The following is a 25,435-nucleotide window of genomic DNA, read 5'->3' on the forward strand; positions in this document are numbered from 1 at the left end:
GGTGGGGGAATGAAAATAATGAGTAGTAATAATAATAATAACAAAAACAACAACAACAAGTGCTTTAACCCTGACATCTGTTGGGTCTCTTACCCTTAAGATAAGATTGGCTGCAGCCCCCATCCCATCTCAGTAGATACCCAGTAGACCTCCATTCCCTGGGTGGGTTGGGGTTTCTCAAGCTCATGGTCACCTTGTATTCTAAGCTCATATGTTTGCAGAATTATGTTCAGTCTCACCTGTCCCTGGCTGCTTCCAAGAGACAAGTCTTTTTACTAAGTTCTGCCTGGTAGCAGCACTAGTATCTGTCTTTTTATGTAAATGTGGTGGCTAAAGTAGTTAAAACAAAATTGATCTACCAAGTAATGTATAACCTCACATCGCCTTTTACCTACCTGGATCTTTTTTTTTTTTTTTTTTTAATTTTTATTTATTATTTATTTATTATGTTTATTTTTGGCTGTGTTGGGTCTTCGTTTCTGTGTGAGGGCTTTCTCCAGTTGCGGCGAGTGGGGGCCACTCTTCATCGCGGTGCGCGGGCCTCTCACTATCGCGGCCTCTCTTGTTGCGGAGCAGAGGCTCCAGACGCTCAGGCTCAGTAGTTGTGGCTCACGGGCCCAGTTGCTCCGCGGCATGTGGGATCTTCCCAGACCAGGGCTCGAACCCGTGTCCCCTGCATTGGCAGGCAGATTCTCAACCACTGCGCCACCAGGGAAGCCCCTACCTACCTGGATCTTGAGCCTGCAGCCCCTCCCTTCAAAATAACAAATCATATCATTTATTGAGGCCTTATGATGTGTAGGCATTGGGCTGATCACTTGCCTATATTATCATATTTAATCCCCCCGAAGTTCCAACAAGATGAGTTTTTATTCCCATATTGCAGATGAGGAGACAACAACTCAAATGACATTGCAAGGAAGTGTAGGAACTGAGATTGGAAAAACTTCTACTTCCAAAGTCTTAACCCCTGCCTCCCCCATGCTGCTCTGAGGGCTGAAAGTTTGCTGTTCCTGGCTTAGCCCCTGGGGCAAAGGAGGAGTTGAGGGAGACGCTTTTGTTTGGTTCCCTCTCTTTTTATGTCTGAATATTCTAGTAGGTGTTGGGCCACATTTGTCAATGGAATCTAAGGACCTTGTCATTTATAAAGAAAATAGAGCCCTCTGTCCCTTTTCTTCTGAGTCGCTCAACCTCTTCCTGAGTTCTCTCCACCAGTATGTGCCCTCCACACCCTCCTTGGACATAAGTGTTGCCACGTAACCTCACATCATCTCCGAACCATGATTTTAGTGTATTGGTGTTTTTGAATGTATTTAGTATAGCTTATACCAATTAACATAGCCTCTACCTCATGCTCTTGACAATATACGCCTGGTGTATCTGAAAAGGTATATCTCAACTCAAATGTTGGTCTTTCTCAAGGAGGCCTTCTCCCACCATCCAAAATGAAGGTGCACCTCTCTACTGCCCAGCTACTCTATCACATCTCTCCGGTTCATTTAAATCACATATTTATCTCAAATTGAAATGGTCAATATGATTCCATTTATATGAAATGTTAAGAAAAGGCAAATTTATACAGACAGAAAATAGATTCTTGGTGGCCTGGGGCTGGGAGTGGGAACTGGGATTAACTGTAAATGGGCATGAGAGATCTTATTATGGGGATGAAAATGTTCTAAGACTGATTTATGGTGATTGTTGTACCACTCAGTAAATCTACTAAAAGTCATTGAATTGCCCGCTTAAAACGGGTGAACTTTATGATACGTAAAATATATCTCAGTAGAGCTGTGAGAAAAGAAATTACCTTGTTCAGTGTGTTTATTATGGTCACGTACTCTTTAATTAGAGTATAAGCCTCTGAGGGCAGGGCCAGCACCTGGCACAGAGTAAGGGTCCAGCAAATATTCAGGGAATGAGTGAATAAATAAGCTAGTCATCTCTAACACTTTTTCAAGCACCCAGTGTGGAAGGAGATAGACTCAAAACGGAATCAATAAATTTCAAATCTACAAGTTACACGCCAAGGATAAAGAAACTGGCAAAATCCCCATCCTCAGTGGGTGTGCCAGATTGTCTGCTGTTAACTCTGCATCTTCTCTGTCTGCTTCTACATTATCTTCATCATTACATCATCATTACAGAGAAGTCTGCAAGTACATTTCCTGGAATTCCTTTCTGGAATGATCTGGGTTAGATTCTGTAAATTCATGTGACAGTTGGAGGACAGCAGAGCAGGAGAAGCCATTATTCTTTGGCACAGTCATGGACAGATGGGAAGGGGGCAAAAATGAGATTTATAGAAACTTCCAAGTGAGTTCTTGTGACCCACCTGCTGCAGGTAGCTGAGACTGAGGCTTCTCTGTAATTCCTGAAGTTAGCAGCACCCCTGGGAAATCTCCTATGTCACTTGCTTTGAGCTGTGGACAGCGGAGGTTGTCTGAAGCTACTTTCCCGCTTTGACCACTTTTTGATTTCATGAACTCTGGCAGCTGCTACCCCAATCTTTGCTCCTGTTTGTGTATGTGTCTAATTCCCTATGTTAAAAACTTCCCTATTTGGAAAACCGGGAGGACTCTCTTTTTCTGATTAAACCCCAACTGATACAATGGGTGTAGAATATCATCTTTAAAAACTCAGAGTTGGATGATGATGGGAGGAGAGAAGGATAAAGATTCCTTTTTTAGACTTCAGTTGGCTGCAAGAGGCATATACATCATTAATCCCTGGACACCTGGGATCTTGAATGAGAAAGTCTCCTTTCCTCTTTCCATCATGACCTCTGCCCTCTCTTTCTCCTACTCTCTGTGCCATGGTCATTGTGAGTGGTTTCTTTCCTCCTTCCTCTCCTCATCTACTCCTGGAAGCCACCAGCATACCTTTCCCCAGAGCACTCGTATGTGGTACTTGACCAGTTTTCCTGCCTTTGCCGTCTTGATAAAATCATCTGGTTGCCTGGTTACACTGAGGGGGCACAGCCAACACTGGGCAAGATTCCCCAAAGCAAGACACATCCAACCTACTCACCAACCTCCCTCAGCCTTGTGTTAGACACTTAAGGAATCAAGACCTTAGATCTGCTACCTAGAAAAAGATACTGTACAACCTGCTCTTTTCCTTCAAATAACAAAGAAAAGAAATCAGGCCAAGGTCATCTTTTAATAATCATTCTGCCAGAATGTACTGTTTTGGTTCAATTTGAGCCTAAACTATCATGCCTCTGAACCCTTGGTAGAAACTGGGAGGAACAGCAAGTTGTTCTCTGCTGTGTCTTGGCCTCATTCAGCTCCTCCTACCTGCAGTTCCAAGACCTCATAAATCCTCAGCCATTCCTGACCAGGACACAGCTTACATTAGTAGCCTGACGTCCATCCCTGGGGGGCTTGGAGTTAAGTCACACTTCCAGACTTGACATTTGAGGGCCAAGAATGAACTCTGCTTGTTTGAGAGGCCACCAGTCCTGGCACTGCCTGATTCAGTATTGGATGTAGTTGCTTGGCTGTCATGCCCTGTATTATAATCTCTCTCCATGACTGGGGCCCGACTAAAACTCTCTGTGGCTGGAACTTAACACCCAGTTCATTTCTCCCCTCTCAGCTAGGGGTGCTGGTGGAGAGGTGCTGAAATCTCCTTTCTTCCAAATTACCAGCCGAAGTCCTGCTAGGCGTAGAGGGATCATTAGAATTGCCATCACCTCTCTGTATGCGTCTCCCCCAATACCAAGCTCTTCCACTTCGGTACTCATCACGCCCTGTCTGTTACATCATGCTCCATCATGGCCTGGCCTTGCCTAAGTCAGTGCAAAACAAACTCTACCTGTCAGACCCTGAGTCCTGGTCTATCTAGTTGCTCTTACCGGAACCAGCCTCTTTAACTGAGCTCACTGAGTTTCAACAAGCATTCAAGGATCCTCTACTAGGTGCTGGAGGATGGAGGACAAGTGAGTCTGGGTCCCTACCTCCACAAGCTCACAGTATCGCCCACAACAGGACTTGTCCCTCTGCTGGTTGACCCACATTACTGAGGGCCCACTGTACATCGCATCTAGGTCTCCATTCCAGTATGGTAGAATTTCTCATAGCCGGGAGGAGGATTAAAGGCAATGTAGAATGAAATCTTCTTGTTAGTTCAGGCAAAACCAACACTGGGGTCTGAATTCTCCAGGTAATACTATTTTCATTTTTCTGGGAGAAATCTATGGAGCCTTGAAATGCTTTTCTGCTCACAAAGGTGGAGGGAGTTTTTCAGATCCCTGGAGAGTCCTGGTCTGATAGAAATAAAAATGCAACAATGATAATATAAGATTCATTATAGGTATACTGGTAACTTAGGGAGAGCCTTGAAGGCTATGCATTTTTGATGATTTGTTGCTTTAGGCAAAACTAGTGCCTAATCTAGCAGTGATGGCAATAATAATGATAATGCTGGAAAGAAATCTAGAAGAAAAGCAATCACTTGGCTTCTGAAACTGCCAGTCACAGTGGAAATGGGATCGTCAAATAGTAGGAGGATTTCCTGCTACAGACCTCAAAGACCCTGGGCATGGATAGGATAGTTCATGTCTTCTAAGAGATATAAGAAAATATTTTAAACCACTCCCAGCTTCAATTTTTCTTTTTTCTCTGAAAAGCTGTAAGCTTTTTATGCCATAAGCTGCCTTTCTTTATAGAACTATGAAAATCTCCTTCAGATGTATTCAAATTTTATTGCCAAAAACCAGAGGATAAACTGGGGGTAAACACACAGCTGTATTCATTAAAACCTGCACTCCATAAAATGGATTCTACTCTTCATAAACATTTATTCCATCAGCACTGGAAATGGGAGAAATAGTGGAGGTTATGTATCCAGAGATGCTGCCACCTGGAAACAAGACAAGGAGGTGACATGTGCAGTCCTCAGTCTCTGGTACTTTGCTCCCTCAGTTTCCCACAGAGACGGATCAGCCTAATAATGGGTTGGAGCGCCACTGATTGACATATGCACGAAGTGTCCTGGATACCTCTGAAGGAATGCAGGCTCATTTGGAGGATCCCCTCACCATTAAGCTTAAAAAATGGCAGAAAGCACTGGGCTCAGTGGACTCATAGTTATTTTAAACCAACAGCATGTCATCAACATATCTTGCAAACAGTAACTTTCTGTCCCATAGGTCTCCACAGGCCTTGCTCAGGTGCTTTATCGGTATAAATCCTCTGATTTTTATCTTCACTCTAGATACCAGTTTTATACTTAAGGTCTATAAGCAGCAAGGAGGGTCTGCCCCCATGGAGGACCTTCTATGCATCGAATAATCCAAGACTGTCTGTAAATGAATAATACAGTCATCAGACCAGAGAGGTGATGGTCTAGAAACTGCTCAGATAGGATTTTCAGGACCTGGATAAAGGGAATCCATTCATTTATTTTAAGGAAATCTGTCACTTTGGAAAAAAATGACTGATATTTTCCAAGTCACATATCCTCAATGCCAAGAGCTAATGGAACTTCTTGGACGCGGAATCGTCATGTTCTTCAGAGAAACGCAATTGTTATTTGGAATTCTATTGTTATCCTGTCCAGTCTCTCATCATTTATTGGTGAATGCTTCTGGCTGCAGGAACAGTCCTTATAATGTAAGAATTTAGGTTCCAATCAAAAGAACACGTATGTGTCTTGAAAACAACTTGGGGGGGTCTTCCTCCTTGGGAAATTTTATATACAGTTAAACCACCCAGAAAGTGTAATTCTGTCCTGAGAAGATCTAGAGTCAGGAAACTCACAGTGAAGTGGAATGGTGACTCTGCTAACTGGCCAATGTCCTTTGCACAGGAACTTCTCACTGCAGACCAGCCGGTAGCTCTTTAGGAATTGAAAAGCTCAAAGCTTGCTCTAGCACTGCCATCTTCACTTACTATCCTCGGGGTCTAGTCCACCGAGAGGGGGGACCCAGGCTGTTCTTGACCCTTTGTGTGCTCTTGACCACCAGCTTGTGCACTGGCCTTAGCACAATAACAACGACAACAGTAATAGTTGCTACACACTTATGAAGAACCTATTACGTGCCAGGTGTTGGGAAGGGTGCTTTTCATACTTTATCCCATTTAATCCTCATGATGAAAACATAAGGCAGGCATTATTTTTATCCGAACTGTATGAAAGAGAAAATGGAGGCACAGAGGGATAAACAACAAGCAATTAACCCTGGGAGTCAAACAAGTCTATCTGAGCCGAGTCTTAATCACTATACTCTATGTTCTCTAAAATTTTGGCACCATTTGGAAAGACAATTTTAAAAAATAAAGTCAATTTTTTTGTTATAAAATTTATATTCATTATAGAAAGTTGAAAACGAGAGAAACAGAAAGTAGAGAAAAAATATGACAAGGCTGCTATAACAGAAACATCATAAACTGAGTAGCTCAAACAAGAAACATTTATTTCTCACAGTTCTGGAGGCAGGAAGGTCAAAGATCAAGGTATCCACTGATACGGCATGTGGTAAGAGCCTGCTTTCTGGTTCATAGATGCCTATCTTCTTGCTGTGTTCTCATATGAAGGAAGGGGTGACAAAACTCTCTGGGGTCTCTTTTATAAGGGCACTAATCTCATTCCTGAAGGCTCCACTCTCATGACCTAATCACCTCCCAAAGGCTTCACCTCCTACTAGCGTCACATGAGGGTCTCAACATATGAATTTGCAGGGGGCAGGGGGGAGGGACACACAAACATTCTGTCCGTGACAATGTCTTATAGTCTTACTACTCAGACAATCCATGGTTAATACTTAGTTACACTTCTAACCCAGCCTTTTCCCTATGCAGAGTTCTGTTTCTAGTTCTCATGTATTTGTTACATTCTCTACTGAAGGCTTTGCAGACTGTATTTTCCCACGTTATAAACTTGATAAATGCCACTTATAATAGCTACATATTATCCTAGCTAATAAAATAATATGCTTTTCTTGACTCTTGGTCATTTAGAATCCTTTCTTTCTTTTTGCTTTTTTCACTATTACAGATTATTTCCTTATGGAAAGATAGTCTTAGCTGTCTAGAGTCAAATGGGGATACCCAGGGAGGGGACAAGAATAGACAAAGGAACTATCTCCATGGTGCTTCCTACCTTCCACAAGAGGTAGTCCCACAAGAAGCAGGGGAAAGGCTAGGCAACCACAATGCATGGAAAGTCACTCACTCACCTTGACCTCCGCTCTCTACCACTGCCTGTTTTCTCTCACCTCTCCACAGACTCTATGCACATGAGGGTTAGAGAGAGACGACTTCTAGAGTTTTGGCAGTGTTCTCAAGGGGTATTGTGACACTGACAACATCCTCAAAAAATAAAGCTGAATTAATTAAAAAAACATTGTCACCTACAACATGTAGTTTAGGAAGGCAGCAAGGCCATGGAGGTAGTTCAGGGGAAGCTTGGTGGGGTGGAGGAGCACTGGAATGGGAGTCTGAAGGCCAGAGTTAAATAAGGAGTCTTCTGGTTCCCACCTGCGTTATTTTCAGCAAGCCGGCCTCTCTGAGTCTTGGTTTCCTCATCTGAACAAGGTAGGGCAAGAGCTACTATCCAAGCACCTACCTAACCTCTGCTGGAGCCTGCCCCTGCCAGGGTCACATGAGGCCCCCAAGAGACCTCGAGATGCCATTCTCTGTGTGGCATGGGGCAATCTCCCAGAGTGTCTTGAGTTGGGAATCACCCACTTGAGCTTAGGACCTGCTTGTATGGTGCTTCTGTTGACTTGCTTTAAGACGCAGAGCAAATTGTTGGTGTGACGTACAGATTCTACAAGGACACTAAACTCAGTCCATGGAAGTGAGGGATGCTCTAAGTGTAAACTCGTTCCCGGATTCAGCGCTGGGAATCCATCGCCCTGCGCTTCCTATCCATCGCCCTGCTTGCAGCTGGTCCTGCACGTGTTTCCTATGTCCTCCTTCAGGAATGAGAACCTGGCCACACCCCATCCTGTTCTATTCCCCCCAATTAGCTGCTGAGTTTTGTTTCGGCATCCTAACTCTATCTGCCACAGCTAGGCTTCAGCTTCTTGCTCTGATTTCCTGCCCTTTACAGCACACGATTATCCAGAGTTTTGAGTATTTCAAGTATTTAAAAGCCCTTTCATTTAAGTCAGATTCCTGGATCCACAATGTGAGAGGAAGAGGACTGAGCTGGGAGTCAGAAGATCTGTGTTCTGGTCTTGGCTCTGCCGCTTGTTGGTAAGTTTCTTAACCTCTCTGGGCCTTGGTCTCCCTACGTGAGACTTCAAAGCAGTAACAGTAGGTGAGTGGATACAATTTTCCTAGTCCCAGATTCCTGGTATTTGGGGAGCAGGGGTGAATTCTGAGCTTGCTAGAGGAAGAGAATCTTATAAGAAATCAAAAGGCATGGAGAAAAAGTGAGTGTGGGCCAGGGTGAGACTGGACCTTCACCACACTCCAACCCTGAACAAGTTGGCAGCAAGACGGGAGAGTGGAGAATCTCACTCTCAGCGCCCCCTAAGTGAGCAGTCTCCTTCCTGACATCCCCACAGGGCTGTAACTCACTCAAAATTGTATTGAGGCTATAAACTGCAAAGAGCTCCTCTTGAAGAATTTATGAAGGGTCCGAAAGCTGTATATTTGCTCTAGAAGCATCTATTGTTTGTTTACAATGTGCGCATGTTTAATTTGCAATAAAACTGGGAGGCGCTACCGTGCAAATAGGCAACTCCTCCACCCTCGAGTGCTGTCTTGGAAGAAGGAGGATGGGAGAGGGGGAACTCAGGAAAAACTGATCACTTTAGCCTGTCAGTGGAAGGGTTTTCAGCTGTGGATTCACTGCTGAAGGGCTGTCCTGTTGTGCTTATGGGATGGGAGACTGTTCCCGGCAGTTTCTGAATGTCTCCTTATCCCCAATATTCCCTTATCAGAATTCCACACCCCCTGCATCCTCCTCTGGGCTATTTCTCTTTATGTGCGGGGTCTACAGGTAAGCACTGAGGACTCACAGACCTGTGGTCCCAAGGATGCCTCAGGTCCTGATGGTTATCTGTTGACAGAAACTGGGGAAATTGGAGTTTCGGTGAAACAAGTACTATCCTGGTAGGGGAACGAAGCCTGTGTCAGGTGCTCTAGAGGACCATATGGGGTCTACATCAGGGGGTGGGAGGAGGGAGAGTCAGCCCAGGGGAGGAGGGGGAACCTGAAATTTGCTGAGTCTTATATGCCAGGCTTAGTGCAACCCCTCTTTCAATGTACTTAGAAATTCTGGGAAGTTGGGATTATTATCTTCATTTTACACATGGGGAAACTGAGACACAGAGAGGATCAAGTTCATAGAGTCAGTAAGTGGTGGAATCAAGCTGTCTCACTCTAAAAGCCATTGCTTTGAGTTAATGCGGCACACAACCTTATTGTGATTGTTCTTCTAAAAGACCAGCTTCTTTGTGGACCAGGATGGGAGACTCAACTTTCCTCCCTAGGGCAGGCTCCTAGGATGCTGTATTGGAAAGACAGGCCCTTGGGAGAGAATGTAGAGTCTTCATTACCAGGAACCCTCGATATGTAGAGCATGGTGCTGCTATAACCCTCTTTATAAAAGGGCACGGTGCTCAGGTTCAGTTTTATGAGTCCAAGACCTGAAGGGGTTTGTGAACACTCTGTGTAATGATGTTGGGGACTTCCTGTGCCATGCTTGGCTCAATGGTTGGTTCCCTTAGCTTTGATGCTGGGGCAGAGATGCCACATTGTATAGATCACTTGCCACATTAGAAATGCTTATGTCAAAATTGCATTGTAGGCCTTCAGGCTTTCTCTGTGGTCAGCTGGAGTAATCCCCTGTGGGAGCTGGGGCAGGGGACAAAGACCCCCCCAAGACGTGTCCCTCGCTGTCAGGACCTGTGTTCCTCAGTGGTTCATTCCTGCAACAAACGTGTATAGAGCTCGTGCCTGTCATCCCTGCGTCTGGGAAGCCCTCCTGTGGAACAAGCCAGATGCTGTTGAATTTGGAAGTGCTGGGGTCCCTGGGAAGGAGTGGCTCACTCTTCTGGGGGTGTCCCAGGAAGGCTGAGTAGAGGAGGAATTCCTAGAGGGATCCTCCTGCCTAGGCTTCAGTGGGGCTGTGGGAGACTGTTTATCCCACTGGCTGCCCACCGTCATGGTTCTGGATGGTAGTCCTTACCAAGGAGGTGTTTTCTTCCTGACCATCCACTTTCCTATGGGTTACTCTTTCAAGCTACCAAAGGTTGCTTTCACAACCAAAATTTATCTCCTCAATATACAGAAACGGTAACATCTACCTTGATACACTGGGATCTCAGTGGTATCCAGCACTTTCATTGTCAAAGTTCACTTATCTGTCTCTCTCTGCTCTGTGACCCCCAACTCCTAGGATCCTCTGGTGACAGAGATAGCCCATGCCTACAAGGCTAATGGAGAGGATTACATACCCTCTTTGGGTTGCCTTTGAGTCACAGCTTCCCGAGACAGCCTCAGATGGTACAACAGATCAGCAAGAATGGACTCAGAAACATGCCGTGCAAATGCCTTGGAGGTTTTACAGGGAAACGTTGTCCAAGTGAAACTACCCAGGCAGAGAAGTCCCTTTCCTGAAACTCAGCTGGCAGTTGTTTGCCTTATGCTAAGAGCCTTTCACAAAGAGCTATCTGTTCAGTGAGCAGATGTTAGTTGTCTAGTTTCTCCAGCCTTGGCATGTTGGTGACACTCCTGGCCACTATGGTTGTTTTTTAAAAATTGTGGTAAAATACACATAACATAAAATTTACCACTTAACCATTTCAGCAGCGTTGAGTACATTCACATTGTTGTGCAACCAATCTCCAGAACTCTTTTTATCCTGCCGAACAGAAACTATATCCATTAAACAACAACTCTCCATTGCCCACTCCTCTCAGCCCCTGGCAACCACCATTTACTTTCTGTTTCTATGAATTTGACTACTCTAGGTACTGTGCTTAAGAGGAACCATAAAACTTTTTCTCTTTGTGACTGATTTATTTCGCTGACCATGATGTCCTTGAGGTTCATTCATATTGTAGTATGTACCAGAATTTCATCCCTTTTTAAGGGGGAATACTCTATACATACACCATTGTGTGTGTATGTCACACTTGTTTATCAATTCATCTGCTGATAGACAGTTGGGTTGTTTCCATCTTTTGGCGATTCTGAATAATAGCCATCGTGGTTTTGACTTCACTTATTTGATGCCACAGTCAGTAGCCACTGTTACTTAATAATGTGGAGCCTTGCTGGTTACCACTGAAATCAATCCCACCACTTAGACTCATATGCTGATCTTTCAGCAGGCCAGGGGCCTTCTGTGTCTCTCCTGCCTGGCCTCATGCAGGGGTGTGTTTGCTTGCCCTCAGTGTCACACAGGACCTCAGCTTGGTCCCCTCACTGGGTGCCCTTTACCTTTTAGAGCTGAATGCTATCCTGGTGTGCCCACGGGAGGCTGGGAGAGCTTTCCTCGGATCCCAGTCTGTGGCAGACTCACATCCAGAAGGAATCTCAGCTCATCCTGGGAGACTCTTAGGGCTCTGGGAACAAAGTTGCATTGCGGTGTGGGTGACTAAGAAATGGGAGTTTCCCTGAAATGCTTTAGGAGCCGCAGCTGTGGCTGAGTAAATGATTAGATTCTTCGTAGGCCAGTTGGAACCCCATTACCCCAGGCTGAGCCCAGCTTGGAAAGACTCAGTGGTTTGACTTAGAATCCCAGAGGACTGGATTCTTGTCGACACCCTATCAGGTTATATTACTGCACATCTCACTCTACCATGGAACTCCTCCCCTCCCAGTGTCTGGATCTGCCTCTGCTTCCAGGCAGGGCCAGGCAACGTCTAGAGGGAAGAGCCATTTCTCCGTCCCAGTGGACCGCTGGTGACCAGCGGTGCTATTGCTACTGAGAAAGCCTTGCTGCTCTCACTACCTCTTGTTTTTGGCTGCTGGCCCATTGATTCATTCACCAATTAATTAAACAAAATTTGTTGGCTATCTACGCAGTGCCAGATCCCATGTATTAGTAAGGTTTCTTTGATTGCAAGTATCAAAATCCAAGTCAAGCTATTTTACTTACAAAAAGGGAGTTTGTCATAAAGATGGAGGGATGTTTCCTAGGACCCAAGGACAGGAATGCAGCCAGTGTCTGAAAAACCATCAGGGACCCAGGGGTACTCCATCTAGTCCCTAGCCTCTGCTTGAATAGGTTTAATTCTTATGTCTTGGAAGATTGGCTTTCTCTGTGTCTCAGTTCATGTGATAGTGCAAGAGGCTGCTCCCAGCTCCCAACTCATCTGTGCAAAAGACCAGCCCATGCTGACACAGAGTCCATCAGTCTCAGTTCCAACAGGAGGGAGAATCTGACGGTTGAGTTTGAATTAGGCATCACCTTTTCTCTAATAAACTACGGCCAAGGGACCAGGGCTGTGAAGTACAAACCCTGGGAACAACAGGTTAATTTAAGTGGCCACTGTGAATTGAAAGGTCTCTACCGTATGCTGCCAGGTTGGGGGATTAGAGAGGCGAGTGCAGACAGCACAGCCCCCAACTTCAAGTGGCCCACAGTTAGGGGGAGACAGATATGTGTACATTTAACAATGAAATAAAACAGTAGTTGTCAACAAGGAAGGATGGTTTTGTTCCCCTGGAGACATCTGGGAATATCTGGAGACAGTTTTGGCTGTCACAACTGGGGAAGAGGGGGCTGCTTCTGGCATTAATGGGTTGAAACTAGGGATGCAGCCAAACATCCTAAAATACACAGCACAGCCACCACAGTAAAGACTTATCTGTTCTCAAAAGTCGATGGCGCAGAGGCTGAGAAACTCTGACATAAAATCAATGTACAATATGCAAAGACAGTCAAATTTGTTGTTATAATCTGATCACCTTTCTCCAAAACCCCTTCACTGTTTCTCTCAGTGAGCATAAGATACTTAAGGAAGAGGGACCCCATTTCTCTGACTTCTCAGAGTGCCTATGGTACATATGCAGATTAGACCCCCCTCCTATCCCCTCCCCCAACACACCCACCCACCCACCCGCATACACAAAGCCCCAGCCTCTTCTGACGTGAAAAGTGATTACTTCCACTGTGATCCCTGAGCCCAGGGCTGAGTCTGGAGGAGGGATGTATGGGGGAATGCAGTTGGTCTCAGCCCTGTCATGTTAGAACCCCCAGGAAACTGTGGGCATGCCCAACACCTACCTGGGTCCAGGCCCCAGTCCCATAACTTTTGTCTAATTAGTAATGGTTTTGCTTTGGCAGTGGAAGAAGCCTGGGCTATCAACTCAGGAGAGCTGGGTTAGGCCATCCATAGTGTTCTTTACTTTGGCAAGACCCCTATCCTCACCAAGCCTTCATTTTCTGATCTGGAAAGTGGGAAAACATCACCTCCTGAGATTTTTTTTTTTTTTTTTTTTAAACATCTTTATTGAAGTATAATTGCCTTACAATAGTGTGTTAGCTTCTGCTTTATAACAAAGTGAATCAGTTATACATATACAATATGTTCCCATTTCTCTTCCCTCTTGCATCTCCCTCCCTCCCACCCTCCTGAGATTGTTAAAAGGCTCAAAAGAGGGAGTGGATGTGAAAGCAGTCTGCAAATCGAAAGCTCTAGGTGTAGGTATTACCACTCATACTGGAGCTGGCTCTTGACAACACACTTTCAAGGTTTTCATGAAGCGTGAGAGATGATAGCCTGAAAACTGGATGACTCACCCAGAGGATGGTGCGCTGCTAACTCTGAACACATTTCAGAAACAAGAGAGCACCCACGCCCCGGGGTCTTAGTTAGGTAGGGTAGTCACAGAGCTACCACGCTTCCCCCCTTTAAATGCAAAGTACTTATTTCCAGAAAAACTAGGGAGAACATTCAGGAAAGGAATCTCTTAAATAGCGTGTGAATGAGGGCAGCAGTGGGGACCTTGGAAATGAAGGCAATCCATGAGGTTCTATTTGTAAAGCACGTGGGCCAAGACTGCATTTCATTAGCAAATGGTGCTGCCCAGAGGCCAGGACCCACGTGAGCAGGGTGAAGCCTTGTGCTTCCCCTTGGGAAATATCTGCTGGAAGCCTTCATTTTATTTCACAGATGCATTTTCAGAGGTAAAAGAGAATTTCACACAAAATGAAAACACAGTGTATTTCTGACAGACAGGTAAATGCCCCTTTGCGCAGGCAGTAATAACACGTTTGTCAGGGAGGTGAGGAATCTCAAACTTATTTCTGATACAGATTCAATTGCTCCTTTAATCGCAAATAACCACTCCATAACTGTATGAAATGGAGCAGCCAAAGGATAATTGCCAAGATGGGGAAGAGGCAAACCCACACCTTTCTATCTTGAAAGGATTTAGTCTGTCTTTCAAAAGTGGTGGCTGTAAGAACTGCTCACAGCTAGCGTAATGCCCCCTCGGTGTCCCCCTACTGCAGGGAAACATGCTTGGAAACCAGCCATCTATTACACGCCCAAGAGAATGGAAAGTACTCTTTTGTAATTACCACTATTCTCCCTAAAGTACACAGATTGAAACATCAAAAATTCATAGAATAATATATGTCAAAGATGGAAAAGATGCACTGGGGTCATGGATCCTGTCTCCAGTGGGCCAGACAGCAGAAATAATGATTATCCTTGACCCAGACAGCACCTTGCACTTGCCTCACAGCTGAGGCAGCACAAAGTGCTTGCACATCATTTTTTAGATGGAAGATGTTTATTCTTCCACAGCTTGTCTCTGACTGGTATTCAGGCTGTACTTACTCGAATACTTCCCTTTTCCTCTTCTCCAGATATTTCTTCTAGGGTTTTGAGACTCATGGCTGAGTAGAGCTAGTCCAGGTCAATACTAGAACCATGTGAGTACATGGGAGCTTCAGTTTATGGTCAGGGTAATGGGGAAAGGCCAACAGCAGGAAATCACTAAGAGATTCTTACAGCTGTACCAAGGAGGTCCCCAACCAAAGTCATGGGCCTGATTATTGCCTTTTCTCCTTTTTAAAAAAATTTTAGCCATGCCACGCAGCATGCGGGATCTTAGTTCCCCAACCAGGGATCGAACCCCCCACACCCTGCAGTGGGAGCATGGTCTTAACCACTGGACTGCCAGGTAAGTCCCCTGATCCAGATTTTTGGACAAAGATCAGAGACACTGCAATTACTTCAAGTGTGTTTTGACCACCACTATATATTCCTAAAATCTAATCTATGCCAGGCCCTGTGCTAGGTTGGTCCTGGGATTACAGGGATGAATGAGATAGAGAAGGAACGAAAAGCCATAGTCCCTCATTGTAGGAGTTCACAGTCCAGTGAGGCTTATAAACAGTGAGTTTAAAAAAAATTGGAAGTAGAGTGACAGAAAGATGCATGATGTATCATGGGGCACAGGGAAGGAAGAGGCATCTGACCCAGCTTGGGAGTGGTCCTGAGATCCAAGTTAGGAAAAGTGGACAAGGATTTAAGGACTAATTTGGGGAGAAAAGGAAAAGAAGGAAAAACCTCAACTACTTACAGGAGACTGGCTTGGAAGGGGAAGGGGATCTTATTTTATCCTTTTATATGTTGGACCTTGTAAGCTTGGATATGGCTTTGCTTCCATCTTTTATTATATTGATGTAGAAGTGATAAATATATTAATATCAGAAATGCTGGGCTTCCCTGGTGGCGCAGTGGTTGAGAATCTGCCTGCCGGTGCGGGGGACACGGGTTCGAGCCCTGGTCTGGGGGGATCCCACATGCCGCGGAGCAACTGGGCCCGTGAGCCACAACTACTGAGCCTGTGCGTCTGGAGCCTGTGCTCCCCAACAAGAGAGGCCGCGATAGTGAGGGGCCCGCGCACCGCGATGAAGAGTGGCCCCCGCTCGCCGCAACTGGAGAAAGCCCTCGCACAGAAACGAAGACCCAACACAGCCAAAAATAAATAAATAAATTAAAAAAAAAAAAAAAAAGAAATGCTTGTTTCTAATCATTGAAACCCTCAAAATATCAGGGTGGTTCTGTTAAAGGGAGAGGACTCATAACAGGTGAGAGTGGTGGGATAGAAATATTTGTACCTATAATTATATGACCAAAGCATCCCTAAGACACGTGAATGTGGCAAAACTCAAAAAAGCCATGAGTGCTGGTTCATATTCCATTTGGAGGACCAAAACAGATCCTTTCCAGACTCCTCAAGATTGTTAGACAGTGACTTATGAACACAGCTGCATTAGGAAGGAGAAACTGTGGTCTCAGCACAGTTGAGGCATGAGCGTGTTGAAATAGCAAGCTGTGGCCATGACGGTATCTCTCTGGCCCGCCCTTGCATATGCACAGTATAACCACAGCCTCAATTTGCCTCCTCCTGAATCCTACACCCCTGCCACAGCATGGATCTTTCTATTTTATCTTCTCTTACTTGACTCTTTCTTTCTTTCTTTTTTTTTTTTTTAATTAATAGCTACTCTATTTATTTATTTATTTATTTATTTATCCTTAGCTGTGTTGGGTCTTCGTTTCGCGCGAGGGCTTTCTCTAGTTGCGGCAAGCGGGGGCCACTCTTCATCGTGGTGCGGGGGCCACTCTTCATCGCGGTGCGCGGGCCTCTCACTATCACGGCCCCTCCCGCTGCAGGGCACAGGCTCCAGACGCGCAGGCTCAGCAGCTGTGGCTCACGGGCCCAGTTGCTCCACGGCATGTGGGATCCTCCCAGACCAGGGCTCGAACCCGTGTCACCCGCACTAGCAGGCAGATTCTCAACCACTGCGCCACCAGGGAAGCCCACTTGACTCTTTCTTTTGATGTCTCTGTGGCTTGGGGTTTCTACCAGTATCTTTCTTCTACTTTGATGTCCACTTCTTGATACTCTTTTTGAGTTCCTGTTTTGGGCTTGATACTTCAGGTGACATGCCAATTCACCTGGATCACACCTGTCTGTGAGTTGGCACTTATTTGTCTGATATACAAATGAACAAATGGGATAGTAATTGATTTCTGCTGTTGCTGTTGCTGTTGCTGCCTCAGTTCCCTTGTTTGTTCTATTGTCCTTCCCATCACTGAAACTAGACCTTGGCCTTCAGGGAAGGGAGGTCATAGCATGGAAAGAAAACAAAAGGAAAATGAATTATCTTGACATAAGAAATTGGTTTGGAAGTATACTTGGCTAGCCAATTCCCTTTTCTCTGTATTTCTACTGTTAGAGGAAAAGAGAAATTTCTGTACTTGAAGAGAGAAAAGAGTTGGGAATGAAGGATGAGAGTGTATGCAGGTGAGGGTCATTGAGAAAGGGGTCCCCAGTGTGAACTAAAAATGCCACCTGCCATATCAGTAAACAAAGGATGTGGCAGCCATCAAGCCATCACATTACAGCTGTCCTGGTGGTGAGCCCTGAAGGAACTCAGGATGGAGGCAGGATTTGCCCCCCATCTAGCAGTCACCCACTGCACCCACCCCAGATGGTGCACTCGGAAGAGACTCAGGGTGAGAAGCACAGGATACTGGCCCCAGATAGCTGAGGTGCCCATCAAAGGAATGAATTCAATGAGCCCAGACTTTGCATCTTCCTGTACATAGAAAAGTGCTAAGTTCCTTACCTTGAGATATCTGGTTTTCTTTAATTAATAGTAATCTTTTGATGTTCCAACTACCTGGTCTTTGTGGCAAAAACTCCTATATATCCTGGTTCCTCCCCTGCCTCTTCGGAACAGTCCCTCAGAGTTATCTGAGATGCTGAGTCCTGGGCTTAAGTCCTCAGTTTTGTCTGCTGAATAAAACATAACTCTCAACTTTTAGGTTGTGCATTTTTTTCAGCTGACACCAGTGTTAGCGCCAAACTGTTTGTGAAGGGACTGTAACCTCTAGAAAATATGAGGCATCTGAGAGTCAAGGGAATCCTAGAGGATGGCAGCTTTTCAGTTATTCCCCTGCTGCCATGGTATGGAAGCAGGAAAATAAAATATGGGTATCAGGGCAGAGAAGACCATAGAAAACCCTACTGAATTACTGCTGCCCCAAGAGGGATAAGAACTTGAATTTTTTTATATTCCTTAGATGGAGGTGGGAGTTAGCTGAGGGCATGTCAGAGATTCAGAAGATCCAGACGGTGCCTCTTAGCCAAGTGCAGAAAAAGCACTTTTCAAATATTTGTTCACTCAGGCCCATTCACGTTCACTTTGATAAAGTGAGTCACATGACAGAACCCAAGCTGGGGGCAGAGTGGGAGTGGGCACAGGAATATCATTTACCTTTTTCATAGGAGAGATTGAAACATCACAAAGAAAGGGAACAGATCCAGGGAGGATGAAGAATTGGAGCTATCGATACAATCTCCCACAGCAGGAAAGTGAGAAGAGGGTCAGGATTGAGCACTGGGTGAGCCATTTAAAAGCGGCTGCTCTATCAAGCTTATGCTGCACCACTTCAAAGTCAGGCTTAGATCCCAGTATGGGGCAGAAATGTTTCAGGAAAAGGATGGAGTAGAATATAAAGCTGGTAATGGAGGTACACATGGTCAAGCATCTGGCTTCCTCTTGAGTTGGGAAAACTGCAGGCATGATGCCCTCAGTTTAAAATGTTTAGGGACTTCCCTGGTGACGCAGTGGTTAAGAATCTGCCTGCCAATGCAGGGGGCACAGGTTCGATCCCTGGTCCGGGAGGATCCCACATGCTGCGGAGCAGCTAAGCCCGTGTGCCACAACTACTGAAGCCCACATGCCTAGAGCCCGTGCTCCGCAACAAGAGAAGTCAACACAATGAGAAGCACGCACAACGCAACCAAGAGTAGCCCCCGCTCGCTGCAACTAGAGAAAGCCTGCGCGCAGCAAAGACCAAATGCAGCCAAAAATAAATAAATAAATAAGTTTAAAATGTTGTATAAAGTTGCTTAAAAAGTGGATTCATGTAGGTAATTTAAAAGCTACTAGCTATAATTTACTTTCCCAAATCTGCGCCTGCTAGAGAGAGGACAGTAGTAGAAGGATGGTCAGGCTGAGACCATAAAGGATAACATTGCCCCTTTCCAGATTCATACTCATAATTCTATCAATAACACCAGTGCAAAGCTTACGCAGATGCCTCAGGAAAAGAATCAGAGCTGCAGGTGGAGAGGAAATCTGAAAATAAAAGATTGCAAAATATTTTCTTAAAAACCCCAATCTACAGAGATGATCACTCTGTAACATTTACTGAAATGTCAGTGTTCTCTAAAGCTCTCAAATACCCATCATGGTGATTAAGAAATCAATAATTAACATGCAAATCTGAAAGCTCTAGGCAAATTGAATATTAATTACTGACTTCATAAGTGGAGACTGCTTAGCAGTATGAAAATAGTTCAGGATAATTAGGATTTAACAACCTTCAGACATAAAGAAAATAAACACAGGGTCCTTGATGAATGACTTTATTTTTATTTCATTATTGTATTATAAACATTCTTGGTTTTTCAAAGACCAAGGAGAGACAGAGAAAGGGTGGTTCTGAATATTTAGTATATATCATAGTGAGAACTCCCTTCCTCTCCTCCACTGAAATCCTTTGAGTATTGTCAAATAGAAATTAAGTTCTATAATCTAAGATTGCAAGGTGACCTGTGTCAGTTGGGAACCAAGACAGTAAGACTAAAAAATAATTAGGATAAAAGGTTAAACAGGTCACCATTTCAGATGATCTCATTGCTTAGTAATGCCTGAGCTGGCATTATTTGAATGCTCACTGGGGCACCACTTCCTTCACCTTTAAAGGTGAAGATTTTTTCAGCTTTTTTTTTTTATATATATAAATTTATTTACTTATCTTTGGCTGTGTTGGGTCTTTGTTGCTGTGCGCGGGCTTTCTCTAGTTGCGGCAATTGGGGGCTATTTTTCGTCACGGTGTGCAGGCTTCTCATTGCGGTGGCTTCTCTTGTTGCGCAGTGCTGGCTCTAGGGCACACAGGCTTCAGTAGTTGTGGCACATGGGCTTAGTTGCTCCACGGCATGTGGGAACTTCCCGGACCAGGGCTCGAACCCATGTCCCCTGCATGGGCAGGCAGATTCTTAACCACTGTGCCACCAGGGAAGCCCTCAGCTTTTGATCTCGTATTTCAGCTACTGTAATTCAGGGATCTTCTAGTTTCATCTCTTCCAGGTCTGGTATCTTGGCTTATCTTTCCTGGCTTCACCTGCTCTTGGTTCCTGGCACTCATTCCTGATAAGTTCCTCATTTCCAGGCATCTGGTTCCCTGCATGGTTGGTATATCCTGGTATCCTCTCCAGGGCAATCTATATCTAAAAGCTTCTGCCCCTTTTGTGTTAGTATTTGTTGATCATCACCATTTCAAATTTAACTTTTTAATAACATTTTTGTTGAAAGGTAACATTTAAAAAGAAAGTAGATAAATTTTAAGTGAGTTCAGTGAATTTTTATAAAAGGAACACACTCTTGTAACCACTAACCTGGTCAAGAAATAGAACATTAACAATATCCCTGAAGACACCCAATGCTACCTTTCAGTCGTTATTCCCACTCTCCTTCTTAAAGATAAATACTACTTTGAATTTAACATCATAGATTTTAAACTTATTTTGAACTCTATTACTGTATAAATAGAATCACCCAATATTCTTTGTGCCTTGCTTCTTTCATTCAATTTTCTGTTGTGAGATTCAACAGCGATGTTACATATAGCAAGAGGTCACTCATTTTCATTGCTGTGTTCTATTGTATGAAGGACTGCAATTTATCCATTCTATTAGTGGCATTATTATTATTATTAGTGGCATTTGGATTGTTTCTATCTTTTGAGGAAATTGCTAAATCATGGGTTATAAATGCAGTTAACTTTTGTAGACATTGCCAAACAGTTTTCTATACTCGTTGTACAAATTTACACCTCCTACAGTAGGACCTGAAAGTTCTAGTTACTCCATTTCCTTGACAACATTTGATATTGCTTTTTAAAATTTAGCCATTCTGTTGGGCGGAACTTGATATTTAATTGTGGCTTTAATTGGCATTTCTTCTTTTCTAAAATTTTTATTGGAGTATAGTTGATTTACAATGTTGTGTTAGTTTCTGCTGTACAGTAAAGTGAATCTGTTATACATATACATATATCCACTCTTTTTTAGAATCTTTTCCCATATAGGCCATTACAGAGTATTGAGTAGAGTTGCCTGTGCTATACAGTAGGTCCTTATTAGTTATCTATTTTATATATAGTAGTGTGTATATGTCAGTCCCAATCTTCCACTTTATCCCTCCCTCCCCCTTACCCCCTGGTAACCATAAGTTTATTTTCTACATCTGTAACTTTATTTCTGTTTTTTAGATTAGTTTATTTGTACCCTTTTTTTAGGTTCCACGTATAAGTGATATCATATGATACTTGTCTTTCTCTGTCTGACTTACTTCACTCAGTGTGACAATCTCTAGGTCCATCCATGTTGCTGCAAATGGCATTATTTCGTTCTTTTTTATGGCTAATATTCCATTGTATATATGTACCACGTCTTCTTTATCTGTTCCTCTGTTGATGGACATTTAGGTTGCTTCCATGTCCTGGCTATTATAAATAGTGTTGCAATGAACATTGGGGTGCATGTATCTTTTTGAATTATGGTTTTCTCTGGATATATTAATTGGCATTTCTTTGAAGAACATCTTTTCATATGTTTATTGGTGATTTGGAAATCCTCTTTTTCTACTTTTCTGCCTTTTTCTCAGTTTTTTAGACATTCTTTTTATCTACTATTGATACAGTTCTTTGTAGGTTATATATACATCTTGCAAATATATTTTACTAGCCTGAGGCTTGCTTTCATACGCTTAATCCCCCAGTCTGTGTCTTGTCTTTCCACACGTGGAACTTCCAAATTTTAATGTAGTTAAATTGTCAGTCATTTCCTTTGTGATTAGTAATTTTTGTGCCCTGTTTAAGAAATATTTGGCAACCTCAGGGTCATGAAGATATTTATCTATGTTCTCTTCTAGAAGATTTATTGCTGTGCCTTTAATATTTAGATATATAATACATTCAGAATTGATTTTTTGGTATTGTGTGTGGTGTGGTAATGTATTGTATGGTGTCACCATAAGTTTTTCCATATATATATTATCTGTGATGGCTTTTGATGTGTTAATTTGGCTAGCCTGAAATATAATTTTCCAGAGTTCCTTTTCTGATATGTTTCCAGCTAGGGCAGGCTACAAAGGACATTGTCTCATGAAAATTGGAGCACAGATGGGAGGCAATGTCCATTTCGTAGTATTCTTCCAGCTAAATTCTCCCAGTTATTCGATCAAATATAAAACTAATAAACTTTTAGGAAAACATAGGTCCTGAAGATTTTCTCCTGTGTTTTATTCTAAAAGTGTTATAGTTTTACATTTTACTTTTAAATTTGTGATCCATTTTGAATTATTTTCTGTATAAGGTGTGAGGTTTAGGTGGAGGGTTTTGTTGTTGTTGTTTGTTTTTATTTTTTTGCCTGTGAATATCTAGTTGCTCCATCATGATTTGTTGAAAAGATAAATCCTCCATTGAGTTGCTTTTTACCTTTGTTGAAAATCAATTGGGTATATTTCTGTGGGTTTATATCTGGGTTCTTTGTTCTGTCCCATTGATCTTTGTGTCTTTTCCTCTACCAATACCACATAGTCTTGATTACTGTCGCTACCTAATAGGTATTAAAATTGGGTAGAGTGATTCCTTCCTCTTTATTCATCTTTTCCAAAATCTTTTTTAGTCATTCTAGTTCCTTTGCCCTTCCATATAAATTTTAGAATGAGCTTGTCTATGTTCTCAAAAACCTTGCTGGGATTTTGATAAGAACTGCATTAAACCTATGTATGTTATTTTGTGGAGAATTGATGTCTTTTGTTGAGTTTTTAAACCTGTGAGCACAATATCTCTCTCCATTTATTTAGATCTCCTTTTTGTAGTCTTTAGCATATAAGTCCTATATGTGTTTTATACGGAAGTATTTTATTTTACTTTTTAATCATTGCAAATGATACTTTATGTAAAAGTTTATGTTCAACGTTTTTATATCTAATATATAGAAATACAACTGATTTTTGTATGTTCATCTTGTATCTTGTGACCTTGCTGAACTCACTTATTAAAGGATTTTCTTTGTAGATTCTTTGAGATTTTCTATACAAATAATCATTACATCTGAAAATAGGGACACTTATTTTATCCTTTCCAATCTGTATACTTTTATTTATTTTTCCTTTTTATCTACTTTTCTTACCTTATTGTGCTGGATAGAACTTAGTACTGTGTTGAATAAGAATGGGAGTAATGTGATTTCAGCCCTTATGTCCCCACAGAAACACCAATTTAACAACCATCCACAGTCAAAAATACCTTCACAAGAAATTCAGAACCCAGGTGAGAGGTTACAGCACCCCAGGGGAGCACAAAAATGAGAAAAAACATAATGAAAAGGGTAAGAAGAACAGTTTTACTTTACCTACATCAGGGGTCCCCAACCACTGGGCCATGGACTGGTATGAGTCTGCGACCTGTTAGGAACCGGGCCGCACAGCAGGAGGTGAGCGTCAGGTGAGCTAGCAAAGCTTCATCTCCTGCTCCCCATCGCTCCCCATTGCTTGAATTACTGCCTGAACCATCCCCCGCTTTCGCTTGTATTACCGCCTGAACCATCCCCCCACCCCTGGTCTGTGGAAAACTTGTCTTCCACAAAACTGGTCCCTGGTGCCAAAAAGGTTGGGGACTTCTGACCTATGTCACAGCTCCCCCAAGCTAGCACGGTGCAGCATTGAGAGAAATCCCTTCAGTCCATAAGTTCTTCCAAGAGGGAAAGATGGAGAGCAAAGTGAATGTCCAACTTTTTCAGGCCTTTGAGGTACCACCCAAGAGTCCCACCTCTGGCATGCCTCACTCAGAACATGGAAGGAATCAGAACAAAGAAAAGGGGTGGGGATTTTCAACAACCAGTAGGTATGGATCTCAGTTGTCAGCCTGCAGCCCCTGGTAGACCTTCCTGCAGTGGATCCTGGCACCTGGCCCTCCTAGAATCTCTGGCGAGGCTGAATGGTGGAGGGCGTTCACTGCCAAAGCCAGTCTGTAAAGACTGGAGGATGTGACTGCTTCTTCAAATGTGCAGACACAAATGCAAGGCTACAAAGGTCGTGAAGAATCAGGAAAACATGACACCACAAACTAGGACCAAAAGGAAAAAAATAAAACAAAACAAATGAACAAAAAAACAAAAAACAGAAAAAGAAACAAAATAAAACTCCTACCTGAAAGAAATGGAGATCTATGAACTGCCTGACAAAGAATTCAAAATAATCACCTTAAAGGAACTCACTCAGTGAGCTATAAGAGCACACAGAGAGAAAACTAAATGAAATTAGGAAAACAATACATGAATAAAATGAGAAGTTTAACAAAAAGATAGAAACCATTGAAAGGAATCATACAGAAATTCTGAAACTGAAGAAGACAATGACTGAACTCAAAAATTCAATGGAGACTGTCAATGACAAACTCAATCAAGCTGAAAAAGTAATCAGTGAACTAGAAGACAGGTCATTCACAATTATTCAGTCAAAGGAACATAAAGATTAAAGAATGAAAAAGAATGAAGAAAGCCTACAGGACTCATGGGCTGCCATCAACTAAAGAAATACACGCACTATAGGAGTCCCAGGAGTAAAAGAGAAATAGAAAGGAGCAGAAAATTTATTTAAAGAAATATGGCTGAAAAATTCCCAGAAATGGACATCCAGATTCATGAAGCACAAAGAACCCCAAATAGATTGAACTAAAGAGGCCTACATGGAGACACATTGTAGTGAAATTGTCAAAAACAAAGACAAAGAAAAAATATCGAAAAAAGCAAAAGTAAACTGACTCATCATATACAAAGGAACCCTCACAAGGCTATTGGTGGATTTCTCAGCAGAAATCTTGCAGACCAGGAAAAGAGTGGAAAGATACATTTAAAGTGCTGAAAGAAAAAAACTGGATAGCCTCATCCACCAGAGGGCAGACAGCAGAAGCCAGAAGAACTACAATCCTGCAGCATGTGGAACAAAAACCACATTCACAGAAAGATAGACAAGACGAAAAGGCAGAGGGCTATGTACCAGATGAAGGAACAAGGTGAAACCCGAGAAAAACAACTAAATGAAATGGAAATAGGCAATCTTCCAGAAAAAGAATTCAGAATAATGATAGTGAAGATGATCCAGGACTTCGGAAAAAAAATGGAGGCAAAGACTGATAAGATGCAAGAAATGTTTAACAAAGACCAAAAAGAATTAAAGAACAAACACCTAGAAGAATTAAAGAACAAACAAACAGAGATGAACAATACAATAACTGAAATGAAAAATACACTAGAAGGAATCAGTAGCAGAATAACTGAGGCAGAAGAACGAATAAGTGACCTGGAAGACAGAATGGTGGAATTCACTGCCACAGAACAGAATAAAGAAAAAGGAATGA

Source organism: Balaenoptera borealis (assembly GCF_965194805.1).
Source record: "Balaenoptera borealis genome assembly, chromosome: 11".
Classification (NCBI taxonomy): Eukaryota; Metazoa; Chordata; class Mammalia; order Artiodactyla; family Balaenopteridae; genus Balaenoptera; species Balaenoptera borealis.